The following is a 21,430-nucleotide window of genomic DNA, read 5'->3' on the forward strand; positions in this document are numbered from 1 at the left end:
ATGATTGGGGGGGTATCATGAATCAGATGTTGAGAGTCTAGGTAAAGCAGAAAGATGCATAATGAAGATACTAAAAAAAGTCATTATTGGAAAGGGGCATAATTTGAAGTACTAATGATAAACTAATACATAGGAATAGTTGAAGGTGAAGAGAAGAAAGGAATCAAGAGGCGCTGCTCCCTTCCTCCTCCTCAACTGCGGTGACATTGGGCACGGAGCCGCCAGCACAGCCTCGAGCCCCACAGACTACACCATGCTCCACACCATCATCATCCAAGCCAAGAGGCACCCGAGTCTGATCGTGTTCCTGGGAGCCGGGGCCATTGGGGCCTCCCTGTACGTGCTGTGCCTTGCGCTCTTCAACCCCGACATCAGTTGGGACAGAAAGAATAACCCAGAACCATGGAACAAGCTGAATCCCGCTGATCAGTACAAGTTCTACTCAGTAAATGCGTATTACAGCAAACTGAAGAAAGAAGGGCCAGAATTCTAAGTGAAAAGGAGGAATTTTTCAGCTGCTGTGAATGAAGGTCTTGCAAAAGCCATCTGCACAATTCCTCACACAATTATGAAATGTTTGATTTTTCCCCTCATGTTGCATGTAAATCATGTTGGGTTTAACTGATGAATAAAAATGTGAAACTTGAAAAAAAAGAAGGGAATCAAGAAAAGTGAAGGGGAAGGAATTTGTAATGAGATGAAAGCAGGCTATGGTAGGTGAAAGATGAAGTGACTGAAGAAGCATATGTTTACTCTTCAAATCATATAAATTTATTAAGCTTTGCTTGTGAATTGCCCTCTAACCAGGGACCTGATAGCCTCAGGTTAGGCTTGAATCTAAATACAGAGGCATATAAGTGTTTTTGTGAATTAATTAATGAACTAATTAAAAGTAAATAAGTCAAAAAAGGAAATTTCTCAGTGAATGAAAGATTAAGGAAGTTCCAAATTGGAATAAGAAAAGCAATCACATATAATACCCCAAGTTTAGAAAAAAGACATGTTTCAGTGCCTTCAGGTATGAAAAATCAGAGACACTGAAACAATAATTAACTGATCAATAGGGAGTCAGTTTTTATGTTTTACTTTTAGATAGGTTGTTTGAGATATACGATTCTGAGAAAACTTATTATATCATGATTGGTAAGCACAACCTAGGTGTTTAATTAAAAGTCTTTAAGCTATATTTAGGAATGGTCAAGTTTGCCAGCCATACAACACTAGGCTCAAACAATGCAATAAAGTTTTCTCCCAATTCACAAAAGTGAGTGAAGTTTTCTCAAAAAATAAAAATTGAACTAGATTCATAATTGAGCAGAAAAAGAATTAAGTAAGATTAAGAATTTAGTCACAAGATGGAGTCAGTATGATTCACTTAAGTCCCAGCATTAACCATTTGCTTCTCCATTTCATTAATTTCCTTAGGAGACATGAATACATTTCCAAAGAAATCAGAGAGAGAAAAAATTATGGCATCTCCCAAATGGGAAAAGAAAGGAATATATGCATTTAGTTTTTATCACAAGAAACTTTTTGCAAAAAAAAAAAATATGTTTTAGGACAAAGATAGTGCAAAGAAATTTAAAAATATAAAAATTATCATTGCAATCATAATGTAATAAAAATGAAAATGTTTGAGGGCTCACAAATGAACAAAATAATCCATAATGCAGGCATAATGTTATTTTAAATGATGACTAAGTCAAAGTTCAAATCATAGAAAAAATTAATAACTTTTTGTTGCAAGGCAAATGGGTTTAAGTGGCTTGCCCAAGGCCACAAAGCTAGGTAATTATTAAGTTTCTGAGACTGTATTTGAACCCAGGTACTCCTGACTCCAGGGCCGGTACTTTACCCACTGTGCCACCTAGCCACCCCCAAATTAATAACTTTTTAAAAGAAGATTCTTATGATGAAACAATATATAAAAATTCTGAGATTTAGTTAAAGCTGTCCTCAGGAAGAAAACATATCCTTTTACTTATACAATCTGAAAATCGAAAAAGAGAAAATTGGCCAACTGGGGGTGGGTGGGAACCAAGGTGGCCAAGGAGAAGATCCTTTCTTAGGTACTGTCTCTCTCTGGTATTTCCAGACTTATGAAATAAGGACTCTAACTGAATTTTCTAAAGACAGAACCCACAGAGGGATCTAGTGAGGCAAATCTCTAGCCCAAGGTGACCTGGAAAATAGTGGAAAGTCTTTGCTCCATGGGGTTAGAGAGGTCCCACCAGAGTAAAGGAGCTTCAGGCTCCTGGAGGCAGCCCCAGGACACTGGGAGCCACAGCTCAAGGCAGCGGGAGCAGTTTCCTCACCTACACCCTGAGGAGCACCAGGCATAACTTGGAAGATCATGTGGGGTCCTCTGTCAGAGTGAGCACATGAAGCCCAGCTCTCAGGGCACTCATTGAGCAGCATAGCCACAGCAGCTCAGATCCAGGAACTTGAAGCAGGTGGAGCTGGTAAGCAGGCACTCCCAGGCTTGAGTCCTCAGCCTAGGCAGGGGAGAGGGGAGAGATTTCTGAGGTCTGTCCTCTGTACCTGGAACAGGACTCTGGGGCAATGACCACATTCAGATCCTGATCACAGTCTAGCCCCTCCCCCCCCGCCCACATAGAACAGCAGTCCCCCCCACCTTAGCCCAATGGCAGAAGGGTGTGCTTGTGGTCATTCACATACCAGGAGGGAAGACAGAGCTTCACACAGGGAGATCCTTGTGGAGGGGTGTCCCAATAATACTCAAAAACTAAGGAAACATCCCAAAACAAGGCACTGGCTGGAGATAAGTAAGCAGAGAAAAAAGAGGAACACCATTGAGAAATACTATGTTTTTCCAAGAAGGATCAAAATACTCAATCTGAAGATGAGGAAGTCCAAGCCAAGTTGCCAGGCATGCAAAACTGGGCTCAAACAATTCAATAAAGTTTCCCAAGCTTCTGCATCTAAAGACTCCAAGAAAAACAGAAATTGGGCTCAGGCTATGGCAGAGTTCACAATAGATTTTGAAAATAAAGTGAGGTAGATAGAAGAAAAATTGGGAAAAGAAATGAGAGAGATGCAGGAAAAACCATGAAAAAGAAGTCAGGATCTTAGTCAAGGAGATCCAAAAAAATGATGAAGAAAATAGAATGTTAAAAACCAGCATAGGTCAAATGGATAAAACAGTTTAAAAAGTTATTGAGGAGAAGAATGCTTTAAAAAACTGAATTGGTCAGATGGAAAAAGAGATAAGAAAGCTCTCTGAGGAAAACAAGTCCTTCAGATATAGAATGGAACTGAGGGAAGCTGCTGACTTTATGAGAAGTCAAGATACAATACTTTAAAACCAAAAGAATGAAAAATTAGAAGAAAATGTGAAACATCTCATTGAAATAAAGAACTGATCTGGAAAAAAGATTCAGGAAAGATAAATTTAAGCTTTTTGGAATGCCTGAAAGTCATTATCAGGAAAAGAGCCTTGACATCATTTTCAAAGAATTACTACAGGAAAATTTCCCAGATATCATAGAAGCAGAAGGCAAAATAGAAATGAGAGGAATCCCCTGATCAGCCCAGGAAGGAGATCCAAAAGAAAACAATCCCCAGGAATATTATAGCCAAGTTCCAGAACTACCAAGTCAAAGAGAAAATATTACAAGCAGCCAGAAGGACGCAATTCAATATCATGGAGCTGCAGTCAGGATCACACAGGACTTAGCAGCAACTACAATAAAAGCTTGTAGGGCTTGGAATATAATATTCTGGAAGGCAAAATATCTCAGAATGCAACTGAGAATCAACTACCCAGCCAAACTAAATGTCCTATTCCAGGGAAAAAGATGGACCTTCAATGGACCAGCGGAATTTCAAATGTTCCTGCTGAAATAGCCAGAATGGAACAGAAAGTTTAATCTTCAAATGCAGAACTCAGATGAAGTATAGAGAGTAGAGGTAAAGGGTAAAATATGAGGGACTTAATGATGATGAACTACATGCATTCTTGCATAGAAAAATGATACTGATAATACGCATATGAACCTTCTCATCTAATAGAGCAGGTAGAAGGAGCTTTTATAGATGAAGTACAGGAGAGAGCTGAATTTGAAGATGTAATATATTGTAAAATGGAATCAATGGCTAAAATAGAAATATAATGGGAGAAACAAAAAGGATAGATGGAATAGGCTAAGATATTTCATATTAGATTTTTTAAATTACAATAAGTTACTGCAATGATATGGAAGGGGGAAAGCAAGGGGGAATGAGGGAAACTTTGATCTCATCAGAGGTGGCTAAGAGAGGAAACAGCATATATACATCTAGATTAAGAAGGAAAGAAGGGGTATGGGGGAAGGGGGGGCATATGAGTGATAGAGGAGAGGGTGAACCGTGGTGGGAGAGTGGTCATATATAACACATTTTTTTTTTTTTACTTCTTGCAAGGGACTGGGATTGGATGACCTGCTCAGGACCATAGGGCCAGGTGGATGCTCGAGCTAAGGGGTGGCATGTGAGCTCAGGGCTTTTTGGCCCCAAGGCCGGGATTTTCCCTGCTATACCACTCAGCTAACCTACAGCACATTTAAGAAGAGGTACAGAGTGAAAGGATAAAGAAAATATGGTATAGTAGTGGGGAAGTACAAATAGAGGGACTTGTGATCAGCACTGGCAATGGTGGAAAAATATGGAAGTAGCTTTTGTGATGGACGTACCATAAAGAATGTGATCCACCCATGATTATTATTATTATTGTTGTTGTTGTTATTATTATCATTATCATTATTTTGGGGGGTTGCAGGGCAAATGGGGCTGGGTGGCTTGCCTGGGGAAGCACACATGGGTGATTGTTGGGTGTCTGAGGCCAGATTTGGACCCAGGTGGTCCAGACTCTGGGGCCAGTGCTCTGTCCACTGTGACACCTGGCAGCCCTACTACTACTAGTACTACTACTATTATTATTATTATTATTATTATTAGGAGGAGGAGGAGGATTTTTTGGGTTTTGAAGGGCAATGGGTTTGGTTTGACTTTCCCAGGGTTACCCATCTGGGTGATTGTTGTGTGTCTTGGGACAGTGCTCTGTCCACTGTGCCACCTGGCTGAATCTATTATTATTATTGTTGTTGTTACTATTATTGTTGTTGTTATTATCATCATCATCATTGTCATTATCATTATTACTACTTAATTTTAATTTTTTTCTCTTTCCTTTACTTTATTGTTCATGCAGGTCTATTTTTTTTTGAGGGAAGGGGTTATTATGTTTACTCTTAAATAAGAACATTTTGGTAATGTATAACAAAACATCATTTGTACAAAAATAAGAATGCATAAATAAACAAAAATAAAAATAAATACCAAAAATTAAGATTGGCAAACTAAATATATGCTTTTAGAATAGAAAAAATCAGTAATTAAATCTGAAATAAGAACAAAAGTATAAATTATTTTTTAAAAAATTGAATGGAACAGGTGAACTGGAAACCAAAAAAATGTTGGTTCATTGAAATGAGTATAAAATTGATAGAATATGATTAAAAGAAAGCAGAAAATAAAATCAGTAAAAGAGAAAATAAATAAAATAAAATTACAGTAAAACAAGATGAAATAAAAGAATAATCAGCACACATGATGTATAGTTTTATGCTAACAAAACAGAGAACACAAAAAATTAATATGTCCAAAAAATAAAATACTGAAGCTATAATAAATAAATAAGTTATATACCTTGAATTGATTTTTTCACAAAAGAAAATAGATTTAGACTTTAAGAAAAGAAAAAAAGGCTTATATCCATGAAAGTTTCATGGAGAATGATTTCAATTAGTAAAGAATAGTTAATACTCAGATTTACAAATAATTACACAAAATAAGAAAGAATTTTAATAGAATGGTTTTATGGGAAAATATAGAACTAATAACTAAATCAAAACATGTCAAAATGCTTAAAGTATAATTTTATGAACACTGATTCAAACAATTTAAACAAATTCTTATTACAAAGAGTATAATGAATTACACAAGAAATCATTCATTATGATCAAGTAGAATTTGTACCAATGATAGAAAGATGAATAAATTAGAAAACAATTAAAATAATCAGTTCAAAACCAAAGCATTCAGAACAAAATGATCATCTCAATCGATGCCGAAAAATGTATCTGAGAAAGTACAACACTCATTTATGATAAAAATATAGTAAAATTGTAAAAATAGTGAGACCTTTTTGAGTATCATAAAAATGTCTATCTTAAAACAAAAATCAAGCATCACTTTAAATAAAACTAAATTAGAGCCCTTTCCCATAAATGTGACTGAGAAGCAAGGATGTCTATTTTCTCCATTACTACTAGATATGATTATGGAATTTAAAGCAATAGCAAATAAAAAACAAACCAAATTTGAATTCAAGAACTGAAGAGATAAAGTATAACTCAAATGATTTCTGCTTGAAGATGATATGATCATTTCGTTTTAAAATTCAGGGAATCAGTAAAGATATTCATTGAGCTTGAGCCAAATTGTAGGTTGCAAATTTAAACCTCCAAAAATCAATGTGTTTCTGTATACTAGTAACAATATGAAAGAAAAAATAATAGCAAGAGAAAACTCCTTCCAAATAGTAAAATGTGGCTATATTTTATAACCAATCTCCTAATTAAATATCAGAATATGAATTCTTGAATTAAAAGGAAAAATTAATAATATTGAAAGAGATACTGACCTAAAAATAAAACTAATAATTGTTTTTTAAATTTGTTTTATTTATTTACACATTACTAAAATATTCTTTTTGAGTGAACATAATTACCCCCCCAAAATAATATAAAACCTCATGAGAAATAAAGTGAAAGAAGGAGAAAAAAAAATGTGCTTCAGTCTGTGTTCCCCATACCATCAGTTCTGTCTCTGGGTTGGATTGCATTCTTTTTTCATAAATCTATTAGAGAAATTACTTCCATATTTTTCCACAGTTGCTATTGATGATTGAAATTCCCTCCATCCATTCCTACCCAACACTATTTATTAAATTTTCTCTCTCCTTTCATTCTATCCCTCTTCAAAAATGTGCTGTGGGGCAGCAGAGTGGTGCAGTGGACAGAGTGCTGGCCCTGAGGAGGCCCCAAGCCTACAGCAGAGATCTAGGAGTGACTCAGTCCCTTGGTCCTGGACAGGCCACCGAATCCCACCACCTTACAAAAAGTTAAAAAAAAAAGGTGTTGTATCAGACTATCCTCTCCCATGATCTACCCTCTCCTCTATCAACTATATCCCCCACCCCTCCCTCCATCCCCTTTCTTCCATCCCCTTTCATTCCATTTTCTTCTACATTTCTATACCCTATTAAGTGTATATGTTGTTTCTTCTCTGAGTCATTTCTGATGAGAATAAAGGCTTCCTCATTCCCTCCTCACCTTCCCCCCATTCCATACCATCAAAAAAGCCATTTCTTGACTCTTTTAGATGAAATATTTTAGCCTATTAAACCTCTCCTTTCTCTTTCTCCCAGTGTATTTCCCTTTCACCCATTGAGTCCATTTTTACAATATATTATGCCTTCAAATTCAGCTCTCTCCTGAGCCTTGCCTATATATGTTCTTTCTAACTTCTTGAATAAATGAGAAGGTTCATATGCGTATTATCAGTATCATCTTCCCATGCAGTCCATCATATTAAGTCCCTCATAATTTACCCTTCTCGTCTACCCTTTCTATGCTTCAGCTGAGTCCTGTGCCTGATGATCAAACTTTCTGTTCAGCTCTGGTTGTTTCAACAGTAAAATTTGAAATTCATCTGCTTCACTGAAAGTCCATATCCATGGAAGAGGATGTTTAGTTTTACTGGGTAGTTGATTCTAAGTTGCATTCTAAGCTCTTTTTGCCTTACAGAATATTATATTCTAAGTCTTATGTGCCCTTAATGTGGATGCTGCTAATTCTTGTGTGATCTCACTGTAGGTCCATGATATTTGAATTATTTCCTTCTGTCTTCTTGTAATATTTTCTCTTTGAGTTGTGAGTTTTGGAACTTGGTTATATATTCTGGGGTCGTTTTTTTGTATCTTTTTCAGGAGGAGATTGGTGGATTCTCTCAATTTCTATTTTATTCTCTTTTTTTCCCTAGGATATCAGGGCTATTTCTCTGTAGAAATTCTTTAAAAATGAGGTCAAGGTTCTTTTCCTAATCATGACATTCAGTAGCGCAATAATTTTTAATTTATCTCTCTTTGATGTGTTTTCCATATCAGTTGTTTTTTTGAATCAGATATTTCATGTTTTCTTCTATTTTTTCATTCTTTTGGTGTTGAATTATTGTATGTTGATTCCTTGCAAAGACATTGGCTTCCTTTAGCTCCATTCTATATTTGAAGCATTTGTTTTCCTAAGAGAGTTTTATTGTCCTATTTTCCATCTGGCCAATTCTGCTTTTTAGGGCATTCTTCTCCTCATTGGTTCTCTGGATTGTTTTATTCCTTTGATCTAAACTGGTTTTTAATATTTTATTTTCTTCAGCATTTTTTTTGCTCCCCTTGACTATGTTACTTTGTTTTAATGTTTTCCTGCATCTCTATCATTTATCTTCCCAATTTTTCCTCTACCTCTCTTACTTGATTTTGAAAATCTTTTTTGAGCACTGTCAAAGCCTGAGTCCAACTTCTATGTTTTCTTGTAGTCTTTAGATGCAGAAACTTGGACTTTGAAATCTCTTCTGAGTCTGTGTTTTGTTCCTCCATGGGACCAAAGTAATTGTCTATGGTCAAGATCCCTTTATTTCTGTTTACTCATTTCCCCAGCCTGTGCCTGCTTTGGAGTGCTTCCTGAGGTTTTGAGTATTATTGGAGCACCCCCACATGGACCTCAGATCCTTCAAGTTCTTATCTGAGGCTTTGACAACTCTCTTACCTGTTCTCTGGTCTGTGCATGACCACAAGCACACCCCTCTGCCTTGGGACTGTGAGGAAGGTCCAAGGGACAGAGAAGAAACCTCAAAAGTCTCCCCCTCCCCACCTCCTTACCTTCCATGGGATGAGTGCTTTGGAAGCAGCTACCAGGCATCTCCTGCTGGTCATCTCTGTTGGCCTGTTTCTGCTTCGTGGGATCTGGCTGCACTGAGGGCCATAGCTGTGCTGTGGAGAGCCACGTTGGCCTGGGCTTTGCTCTAGCTCTGGCAGAAGTTTCCTGTTTATCTTCCAAGTTGTACTTGGAGTTCCTTGGTTTGGCAAGTCAGGAGACTACTTCTACTGTCAGGTGCCAGGGTTCCTAGAGCTCCAGGCACTCTGCAGGCTGTTTCCAGAAGACTGGATCTCCTTTGCTCCAGCTCTGCTGCCCCATCTAACCATGTGGAACAGAGCCTTCCCACTATTTTCCAGTATACCTTGAGCTGGATAATGACCTCATTGCATCTGTCTCTGGAAAATTGAGTTATGGTCATAATATTAAGGTTTTTGAAATATTTTGGCTAGAGATCTTAAGAAAGGCTGTTCTCCTTCTGCCATTTTGGCTCCACCTCCCCAAATAGTTGAATTTTTGAAACATAAAAGAAAATAGATAAAATTTGATTAATTTGGTTAAAAAAAGAAAGAAAAAACAAAATCGATAGTATCAAAAATGAAAAGAGTGAACTCAGCACCAAGGGAGAGAAAATAAAAGTAATAAAAAGCTATTTTGTCCTACTATATGCTTTCAATATGACAAGTGCATTGGGTGAATATTTTCAAAAATATTAATTTCCAAATTAACAGAAGAAAATTACAATATTTAAATTGTCCCTTATCAGAAAAAAAGGAAACTGAAAATTCTTCCACGAATTGTGTAAGGAAAAAAAATTTCTAGTATAAGATACATTTATATATTAATTCTTCCAAAGATTTATAGAACATGTAATTATAATTCTATTTAAGCTATTTGAAAAACAGTCAAAGAAGAAATTGTGCTAAATTCCTTTTATGAGACAAATATTGTAATGTTACCTAACACAGTCAGAGTCAAAAATATGAAGATTATTGTATACCAGTTTCACTAATGAATATTGAGAAAGGTTTTAAATATATTATCAAAAATACTGCATAAAACTACCAACAAATTAATACACTATATTTTAAGAGGATCTATATCAGGAATGTAGAAATGGTTCAATATTGAGAAAACCATAAGCATAATTGGCAATATCAATAAAAAAGTAACAGAAATTATAAGTTTATTTCAAAGGTTTATGAGAAAGCTTTTAATAAAATATAACAACCATTCCTGTAAAAAATTAGAGGGCATCAAAATAAACATAATTTTCCTTAAAGGGGTAAGCAAATGTAACTAAAACCAACAGCAAGCATTATATATGATGGGAATGAAATAGAAGCATTCACAGTAAGTTCATGGGTGAAACAAAGATGCCTATTACCAACATTATTGTTAAATATTGTATTTTAATGTTACCTTTAGTGGTAGGACAAAGACAAAAGAATTTAAGGAAGTGGAATAGATAATGAGTAAATACAATTTTCACTCTTTGCAGTTAATATGATATTTGTATAATTAGATAGTCTTAGAAAATCAACTAAAACACTACTTAAAACCCTTAACAAAAGTAGAAAGATATTAAAGTAAAACTCACATAAATCATCAGCATTTGTGTATATATTACCAACAAAGCCAAACAGCAAAAGATAGCTCATGAATTTCAAATAAAAATCACTGTAGACAGCATAAAATTCTTGGAATATAGAAGTCAAAACAAATCCAGAATCCATATTAACACATTTACTAAATGTTTTTTTTCCACAAAAATTTTAGATCTAAATAAATGGACAAATATCAATTGCTCATAATTAAGCTGAACTAATTTAATAAACATGAAAATTCTTTTTAAATATGTAAATTTTTCTATAGACAAACTTTCTTTTTTTTTAAACATTTTATCCCAGTTACATACAAAAACAAGTTTCAACATTTACTTCACAAACCTTCAGTCTAATTCTTTCCTTTCCTCCCATCCCACTACCCCACTGAGATAGGAAGTTATTTGGTGTAAGTTAAAATTTTGTAGCCATGAAATGCATTACTATAATAGTCATTTAAACATGACAATTCTACCTAAATTAAACCATTTATTCAATGCCATACCAAACAAACTACCAAAATTTTATTTTGCAAAGTTAGGAAAAAAGCAACAAAATTAATCTGGATAAACAAAAGGGCAAGAATATCAAGAGAATCAATTAAAAACAATTCAAAACAAATTGGCCCAGTTATGCTAGAACTAACATTATATCATAGAGCAGCAATCATCAGAAATATGTGGTACTGACTGAAAAATTAAGTAGTGAATCAGTGAAATTGATTAGATACAAAAGAAACAGTGGTAAATAACTTTAGTAATCAATTGTTTGATAAACCCAAAGACTCCAGTTTTTCTGATAAGAACTGACTATTTAAGAAAAAAAGCTGGAAAAAGATGGAAAATAATGTGAGAAAAGCTAGGTATACATCCACATCTCATAGCATATACCAAGATAAGGTCAAAGGTACTACAGGATTTTGATTTCAAGAGTGATACCAAACCTAATTTGAATAAGGAATAGCCTATCACAGATAGGGGAGAAATTTATGAATAAAGAAGAGCTACTGAACATTATAAAATGTTAGAAGGACAATTCGATTGCATCAAATTAAATGTGTTTTGCATAATAAAACCAAGGCATCCAAGATTAGAAGGAATGTAGAAAGCTGGGAAACAATGTATTTTTCTTCCAACATAGCAAGTTGTCACACTGAAATAATTAAAAAACTCTGAAATTCAACCTCATTCCTATCAGATTGACTAAAATCACAAAAAATGAAAATTATCAATGCTGAAGAGAATGTGAGAAAAACGGGACACTAATGTATGTTGGTGGAGTTGTGAACTGATTCAAACATTCTGGAGAGTCATTTGGAACTTTGCCCAAAAGTCAATAAAACTGTACATTCTCATTCATCCACCAATAGTATTAATAAAATTGTGTCCCAAAGAGAACATAAGAAAATGAAAAAGATCCACATGAACAAAAGTATTTGTAGGTCTTTTTGTAGTGCCAAAGAATTGGAAATTGAGTGAATGTCCATTAGTTGGGGATCAGTTGAGTTGAACAACTATGATATATATATATATGTGTGTGTGTGTGTGTGTATGCATATTTATATATAATAAAATATGTAAGCACATTAATTTCACTTAAATTTTGCTTTTGTTTTTTCTTTCTCTTTGTTTTCCCTTTTGTTCTGATTCTTCATTCACAAGATTACTACTACGGAAATACATATACCAAAATTGTACGTGTAAAACCTATTTCAGATTGTTTACTGCAATGGAAAAGAGGGAGAGCAAGGAGGGTGTAACTCAAAAGCTCACAAAATGTGAGAAATAATTAGTGCCCATTAATTAGGTATCTTTTGGTTGGTTACATTTACTCAGTAGAATCCTACAGAAATTGTACTTTCAGATTGGTGTTCTGGCAGTTATTGTTCCAGTTTTCTGTCCATGGGCTTTTCTAATAATCAATGTGTAACTCAAAAACTCACAAAAGATGAATGTTGAAAACTATCTTTGCATGTTATTGGAAAAAAATCAAATAAAATGAAATAAAAAAGGGGGAAAAAGTATGTGCAAAAGTCTGAAGGCTATAGAATAAAAGGAATTAGAAGACCATGATTACTATAAAAAAGATGTACTACAAAACAATAAAGAGTTACAGAAGAAATCTGAGCAGAGAAATAATATGTTCAGGCCATTATACATTATATTTTTTCTTTAGGGTTTTTATTTTTTTGCAAGACAATGGGGTTAAGTGGCTAGCCCAAGACCACACAGCTAGGTAATTATTAAGTGTCTGAGGCTGAATTTGACCTCAGGTACTCCTGACTCCAGGGTTGGTGCTCTATCCACTGCGCCACGTAGCTGCCCCTATAATTATATTCTTTTTAACTATTTAGAAATTTTTTTTTCGAGAACTACTCATCACCTATTTAACAAGAAATCAGATGATGGAATTTGCCAGGGTAGAAGTTGTAGAAAGTTGGAAGTAGCAGAATGTCAGGAAAATAAACTATTAGGTAGCTTTTAGGAAAACATTAAAGTTGCAAAATTTATTTCACTTGTATATCAAAGAAAGTGAATCCAAAATTTTAAAGGTGCTAAATGGTGAAGAAAATATAAAATTTAAATGTATTTGTAGTGCTTTTATTGTTAATAAGAGCTTATGAAAGATGAAAGAATAAAAGCTTTTGCTCATATTAAAAAATTTAAATTTCAGGATATTGGTGATTTTAAACTTCCAGCATACACATACCTTACATATTATCAAATTGACTTATGACTGGAGTGATAAAAAAAATAATCAACATGAATAAATGGATAAACATAGGAGAGGAAGTCTGTAGTTGGATTCTTTAAATACTGAAATCAAAATCCCATAAAATTATTCCTAGAGAGAAGAAAATGCTGAACCAGATGGTAAAGTTAATGACCAGGTTGTGAGAGTGACGTTTTTTTCTGGAGATGACATCAACAGTGTTAAATAAGGTCTAGTATTGAAGTACTGAGTGGTCTTCAAGGAAGAATGTAAATGATTTATGAAGTAAAAGTAGCTATCTAGAATTTGCTGAGAAGTGGAAAGAGAATTGAAGAATGTTTATACTTGCCTCTGTTTCTTGATTGAAAGGTTTCAAGGTTTATGGTATCCTCAGAGGAGAATCAGCTTTCAGTCAAACCTGTGGAAGGAGTATTGACTGAAAAGTTTAATGATGTGAGGGGTTTCTGTTGTTAATAGAACATATTGCATATAATTTGTCAGATGATACATGAAATGGGAGAAGTCAGATTACAAATCTACAAATGTTGTTCTGAACAGAATTGACAAGTACTGTTTTGGCCTATGTCTTGATTCCAACCTAGTATGATAATTGGAATTAAAAAGAATAATGAAAGGCAAATTGGAGAAAACAGATGCAATTCATTCCAGGTTGACAAGTATCTAACTATTTAGATGATAAAATTATTTCTGTGTACCTCAACAGAAAAATCTTCTCTTTGATTATTAGAACAGATCATGGACAGAAGACTGGAACAATAACTGCCAGAACACCAGTCTGAAAGGGTAATTTCTGTAAGATTCAACTGAGTTAATGCAAATAAAGCATTTGTCAACCAAAAGATACCTAATTAATGCTAACCAATTATTTGCTTTTTAAAAGAGATAATGGCTGTTATATATGCAAATCTGGAATTTGAGTGTGGGAATCATGATTAAAATTCTGCTTCAGAGAGGCTGTCAGGCCCTGATGACATCATTTCCCCTTTGCAAGCTTTAGACTCCTCTGCAATCATGTATAAGAGGAAATGATCAGATTAGATAGCTTCTGAGTTCTCTTTCAGTTCTAGCAATTTACATTTTTTTGTATTTTAAATGTATATATTAATTTGTAAAATTAAGCATTATCAGTAAGCAATTGAATAAGGGGAAAAATAGATTATTGGCAATAGTCATCAGTACAATTCATTACAAATATGATCAATTGTCTTGCTTGTCTGTCTAATGCACTTAACTCCAGGCATTATGCAATATTTTCAATGATTTCCTTAATCATTTTTAAAAGCCTTTTCACTTAGCAAAACTCCTATCATAATTTATAAATTATTAAGCCAATTTAACATTGTATGATAATATGTGTATATGTGATTAACTTCAGTGTAATTCAATGTAATCAAAACTAATTTCATAGCTATTGTTTTACTTTAGCATAGAATATTAAAATAATAATGAATATTAGAAATATTTTCTAAAGATATTGCTTGATTTCCACTTTCTAAAAAAATTTCACCATTCATTTATTAAACATATACCTGATTTCCTTCTGGCTAATTACTAGCTATTTCCTCTCAGATCAAAGTCAAGCTCTTCAAAATTTCTTTTAACGTTCAAACAAAAACATCTTAGGTTATAAACCACTACTTTCTAAATCAGATTACTTTTTATTGTGTACTTACACTCAGAAACACAGAGAACTAGGTCTGGACATAGACATAGACACACACCATGTTTATTCTCATTTTAGGTGTTCTTTCCTTCTATTGCATTAATTCTCTGAAATATCCTCTTCAGCAATATTAAAAAAAAAGGGAAAATGATATCTACTATGCCTGGGAACTATGGTCCCTAAAGACTACAGTCTACAGAAATTTGATCCTTTGCCTTACTTTTCAAATTCCCTTTACTTTTTTTGTATTTAGCTGGACTTACTATGGAAAATATTTTATTTTTTCTCTTTACTTCCTTGTACTCCAATATTCTAAGTGTTTGGTTTTCCTTTATAAAATGTGTCATTTGTTGTTTCTAAGTATGTTAAGTTTTATCCAACCCTTCATAATAACGTTTGGGATTTTCTTGGCTGAGATAATGAAATGATTCATCATTTTCTTCTCCAGCTAATTTTATAAATGAGGAAACTGAGACAAATAAGGCTAAATGATGAGCAGGATCATAGACCTAGTAAATGGTTGAGGTCATATTTGAACATGCAAATGGTGCTTTTCTAATTTCTGGTCCAGTGCTCTATTCATCATGCTGCCCTAGAAAAGAATCAAGAGAAAAGACAAGTTCTTAAACATTTTCTGGTGGATGGGGGTCTTCCATCATAGTGCTTGGTATCTTTGAATTATACAAACTATGTTGTAAATATTTTCAGTTAGTAAACAAAACTTCGTATACTTCCTCTCATCATTTTTTTTGAATAGGGATATAGATAAGACATCATCAATTTGAAAATTAACTTGAACCTTGCCTTGAAATTCAACTTTAAAATGCCTCTTACTTATATATTGCCTACACTTTCTATTTTTGTTTGAACTGTAGACTATTTCCCAGGAATGTGTGGAGAATGTCCTATTTACAACCTTTCTTTTCTCTTTTAAACCATGATGATTTATTAATGTTTTGGACTATTTATGTATTATTATTTCACTAAAAAGGAGACAAAGAAAGGAAAGAAGTTAATGGGGTTTTATGTAATAACATCTTGAAGAATTAAAACCTAAAGAATATTTTCTAGCACAAGTGAGTCTTCTGAAGATCTCAAACATGAGAGTAATATATATATGCACTTTAATACATCTCTGCTTTTCAATACTATATTAATTTTTTCAGTTTTCTGGCAAATGTAACTTTATGAAGTCATATATAACTTGTCTGATTAGTTTCAGATTATTTCTATTCATTGCTTCTATACTAAAATTTTCAAGAATTTGAAAGCATAGCCCACACAACCTTTCAAAAAATTGGACAACATCTCAATATTTTAATTTGATATTGTCATATCAAAAAAAATTAAATGGTGAATTTTTCCATCCATACTGACATTATGTGACTTTATCATTTAACTTCTTAATATTTTATGTGTTTTCTGTAGAATACCAGCCATTCTACTTCTAGGAGAGTATTTAACTTGATTTGCTTTAATAGGAGAACTAAGTTTGTATTGAACCTGTCAAATTGACATGAGGTCTATCATAGTCCCAACGACATGCAACTTTAATAAGCCTGGCCATCTTTTTTTAATCTACTGTGCCAACTAACTGCCCTACCTCTCTGCCTTAGAGAGTGTAATGGTATCTTATGACTCTTCCTTCTTCCCTGATAATACATTAGGGTTGAACTGATAAGACAGTAGTAAATAATGAGGGAAAAAAGACCAAAACTAACAAAATCTCTTCCTGTTGTTTTGTTTATCTTTATGTAATCACAGCCCCAAAACTTGTTGGTATGAGACTGTCTCCTTATTGGTGGATAGAAAGGCCTAGGGACTATGAAAGGATTCAGGTAGAGTGGGTGAGAAGAGAATGCTTCAGTTCTTTTAGTTTTTCTTGAGAATTTCTTTAACAGTAAATATCTTCATTCTGTATTCCCTTTGGGTTTTCCTGATTTCCCATTTCAGGAGAGATAGACAAGGCCAAATTCAGTTCAGTTTGCTAAAGGAGAACTTTTTTGGGAAGATGTGGAAGCATCTGGTAGCCTCCATCAAGTCCCTATCTCTAGTTTGCTTCTTTAGAGATATGTAAAAAATAGAGATTAAATAGGAATGCAAAGAGTGCAATCTCCTGAGGTGGGAGGATATTTTAACAACTCTATACTTTCTATTCTTCCTTAGTAAATCTTCTTTAATAGGCATCGAGCAGAAATGAATTGGATAATTTATTATAAAATAATGTCAAATTAAATTTTATAATAGGGTAAATATAGCACATAGGTATTCATAAGCTATATAGTTAAATAGAAGCATACCCTCACAATCTCCCACAGTTATTCCTAAAATTTTGAAACCTTTGAAGAGAACTATTAGACAGATGAATTCTAATCATCCTAGTAACACATATATCAGTGGTTATTTTTGATCCAGTATCAAATTTCAGTTAATATGATAAACTACTAATAGAAACAATGAGGTGCTGACCTATGAATAAGTCTCGCTAATTTGATGGGGTATGAATAATTTCTCTGTTCAAAAGGATGCAATTAGGAGATAGTAATTTACTAGGAAAGGATTAGTCATACTAATCTTGTTCGGTGGCCCAAGCAAGAGACAGATCTACGAACTTTGTAAGGAAGAGGGTCCTAAAGAGGAAACCTTTCCTTTAAGAAAGAAGTATTTATCATTTTCCGGTGGGGGGGGGTTCTTTGCTAATTTTTCTCTTTTGCATCCTTAATCAGCTATGATATCTTGGGGGGCAGTTATTTACTCAGTAGGAGACATTACAATTATCAGGATCAGATCTATAAGAAAAATTCAGACACAGCTCCAAAGAGCAGATACAATATTATTTGAGAAGAAAATCAATTCTGGACATATGGAATTGGTCAATGGAGACAAACATGTTCAGAACTTTTAACTGTTTAAAAAAAGAAAAACAATCTACCCAGCAAAGAAATTAAGTGGTGAAGAATTTTTGAGGAGTTTTGTAGAAGCCCCAGATGATATGCAAAGGCCAGCAGATGACACAGAAACAGTTTAGGAACTCATAGATGAATACATTATACAAATAATTTTATATAATATCAGCACAATTTATCTTTTAATACCATAATAATGCAGGTTTCTTCTTTTCAAAAAGTTTTATATGGATTTTCCAGATTGTGGTGGTGCTTTGCCCCTAACCCCTATAATGTAGAAGAGATAACTATATTATGATTATATCATAAGACAGGCAAGGGTTTCCTAAGATTGAGCTGTTTTGGACATATACATTGCTTAAATAGTTGTCTCTTCTAACATACAATTTACAAGTGGCTACCATTTTATGCATTTATTGGAAATTATGGGGAAAAGTTTTGCAACTATGGTATATTTCACCTTTACTTTTCTGCTTGCTTGGGTTATATTTCAGTGCTTAAGGAAGCTATTTCTTGGGTCAATAGAATTTTAGAGCTACCTGAGCTATTGTATAGAGGAAAAGTGCCCTTTCATAAATTTGATGACTTAGCTTTTGTATTCAAGGTTAATAAGGTACCTGACATAAAAATAATGTTATTTGGTGAACTTAATTTCTAAAATAAATTTATTTTTGAACTTCAATGAGATTAATATGTCTTTGTCACTATACTTTGTCTCTAGTAAGTATGATGTGATTCATGGACTTTAAGGATTTATACTCTAACTGGAAAGACAAAACTAACATATTTGAAATAATTAGATGAAAATGTAAACATAGTTAAATGTGAAGTGAAAACAACTATAAAAAGATAAATATTAGTTAAATACTAAAGAAAAGGTAAAGACTCTGAAAGGATAGGTAAGTGCAATATAAAAATGGGGAGGGGGAGAGGTAGAAATAGCTAAGATCTATTCAGGAAACTATTGGAATAATGCATACAATATGCATTTAGTTAAATTCTGGAAACTGAGAATAGACAGAAAAAAATTATAAATAGCAAGATTAAAAAGGTTAATCTTGATCTTGAAATAATTGGTGATATCGTGTCATTATAGGCTCTTGAAAAGGAAAACATTAAAAAAAGGTAACATTAGTACTATTAGTCTGTAAGAAAGAACACAGCAGGAGAATGCCATTGCAATCATGATAAAATGAGTTTATGAGATCATAGTTTGGGAGTTAACAAGTGGGATTATGGAAATGGAAAGCAGGGAGATAAACTCATTAAACATTTCTTTTTTATCTTAATAGTAGCATATATTCCCCATGTAATTAGTTTTCAGCATTCAGTTTTGTGAAATTTTGAATTCCAAATTTTCCTTCATCTCTCCCTTTCCTCCCCCTCCCCAAAACAACAAGCAATCTGATATACATTTCATATGCACATTTATGTCTCACATATTTCTATATCAGCAATTTTGTGAAAGAAAAATCAGTACAAAAGGGAAAAAACAAGAAAAAGAAAATAAACAAAAATAGTGTAAATGGTATGTCCCAATCTGCACTCAGATTCCATTGTCTTTCCCTGGATGTGGATGACATGTTCAATCACAAAACCTTTAGAACCCTCTTTGATCACTGCATTGCTAAGAAAAGCCAAGTCTACAATAGTTGATTATCACACAGTGCAACTGTCACAATGTACAATATTTTCCTGTTTCTTCTCAGTTTACTCAGCTTCAGTTCATCAATGTCCAAGTTTTTTTTTCTGAAACCCGCTTGTTCATCTTTTCTTAAAGAACAATATCATTTCATTCATTAATATATCATAGTTTGTTCAATCATTCCCCAATTGGCAACCTCTCCATTTCCACTTCTTTGATGCCACCAAAAGAGCAGCTATAAATATTTTTCTACATGTGGGGATTTTATGCTTTTTTGTGATCTCTTTGGGAAACAGACTTAGTAGCAGTATTGCTGGATCAAAAAGTATGCACAGTTTTATAACCCTTTGGACATAGTTCTATAGTGTTCCCCAGAATGACTGGATCAATACATGAGACAGGTCAAAATTTAGCTAAAATGTATAGATAGCTTTACTGGAGAAGATAACTAGGTTTTTCAAATGAGTTAGGGTCAATTTTAACATACTAGTAGAACTTTTCTGTATGTATTCACAGACCTTGGAATAAAGGTAAGAATTAGAGATATGAATTTGTGAATCATAAACATAGGGAGTATCACTAAATCCATTAAATATGCAAATGAGGAGAACTAGGATATATTTATATTTCAAAAACTGGTATAAGATATTTTTAAATATAATCACTAAAGCCAAATGTGGGCCAAAAATAGAAAAATAGTAACACCTAACCATTGAGAATTTTGAAGAATTATTTCATTTGATCTTCAAAACAATCCTGGAGGTAGTTGCTATTATTATTCTTTTTATAGAGACAAGAAAACTGTGAGAGATTGTGATTTTCCTAAAGAGTACTAGCTAGTAAGTTTTGTAGGCCAGATTCAAACTTTGGTCTTCTTGACTTTGTAACTTCTGCACTATCCACTATGTCATCTATGGTTTCACCTAAATTGATTATGCTCAACCTGTTACATTGGAATATGTTACTGTGTTCTGCTCAGTGTATTTTTAAGCAGAAACAGAGGTATAAAACATCACATCCTTGGTAGCTACTGGTTTATATATCCCACAGTCTTAAAACTGGGTAAGTTACCATCTCTCAGGAACTGTTTTCTTGTCTTTAACCTATTTCATTTGAGAAGGCATTTTCTAGGACAGAGAAAAAAGAGAGCTAATATAGCCAAAGAACATAGTTGCAGGGCATACTCATAGACTGTTGTACTTTGTGGGAGAAAATCTCTCTCTCTCTCTCTCTCTCTCTCCATACATATATATACATATATATATATATATACATATATATACACATATATATGCATATATACATTTATATATGTATTTATATATATTAAGATTTTTTCTTATAATTATTCACTTATTAATTATTATGTACAAGGTTAAAGGAAATTAGTAAGCTAATGAATTAGAACTCTATGCTTTTTTGTGAAGGATAATCATCTGTTATCTTACTATCTTATGACTTTATTTAGATCCTATGAAATACTGATCTATTCTGATTTCCTAATGTGAAAGGTAACACTGGAAATTAAATATATTATTTTTTATCTATAGAGTTAAGGAATTTTATAGAGGTAGAAAATATAATTTAAAAATGATTATCTTTGAAAAAGTCATGGTATTAGTTAATGAATTTTTATTTCCTATATAGTACATAAGTTAACTTTAGTTTTACCTAAGGCACTGCTTTCTAATTAAACCCCTTTTTATTGTAGTCGTGGGCAGAAAAGTCTAGGTCAGAAAATTTACAAATGCAAATTGGAAACTTCTCTGCAATTTATAATCTTAGAATACTGAACAATACTGAACAAGTCAAAAACTTTAAGCAATAACTAAACAATTAATTTGACCTGGATTTTAATAAGTATCAACTTAGTAATTCACAGAGTGTGC

General features: G+C 33.4%; 1 pseudogene; it reads left to right on the plus strand.

The window, feature by feature from the left end:
• The first annotated feature begins 253 nt into the window (after window positions 1-253).
• On the plus strand, window positions 254-493 carry LOC141503139 (cytochrome c oxidase subunit NDUFA4 pseudogene; annotated as a pseudogene).
• Window positions 494-21,430: the final 20,937 nt, after the last annotated feature.

Source organism: Macrotis lagotis, chromosome X, assembly GCF_037893015.1.
Source record: "Macrotis lagotis isolate mMagLag1 chromosome X, bilby.v1.9.chrom.fasta, whole genome shotgun sequence".
Lineage (NCBI taxonomy): Eukaryota > Metazoa > Chordata > Mammalia > Peramelemorphia > Peramelidae > Macrotis > Macrotis lagotis.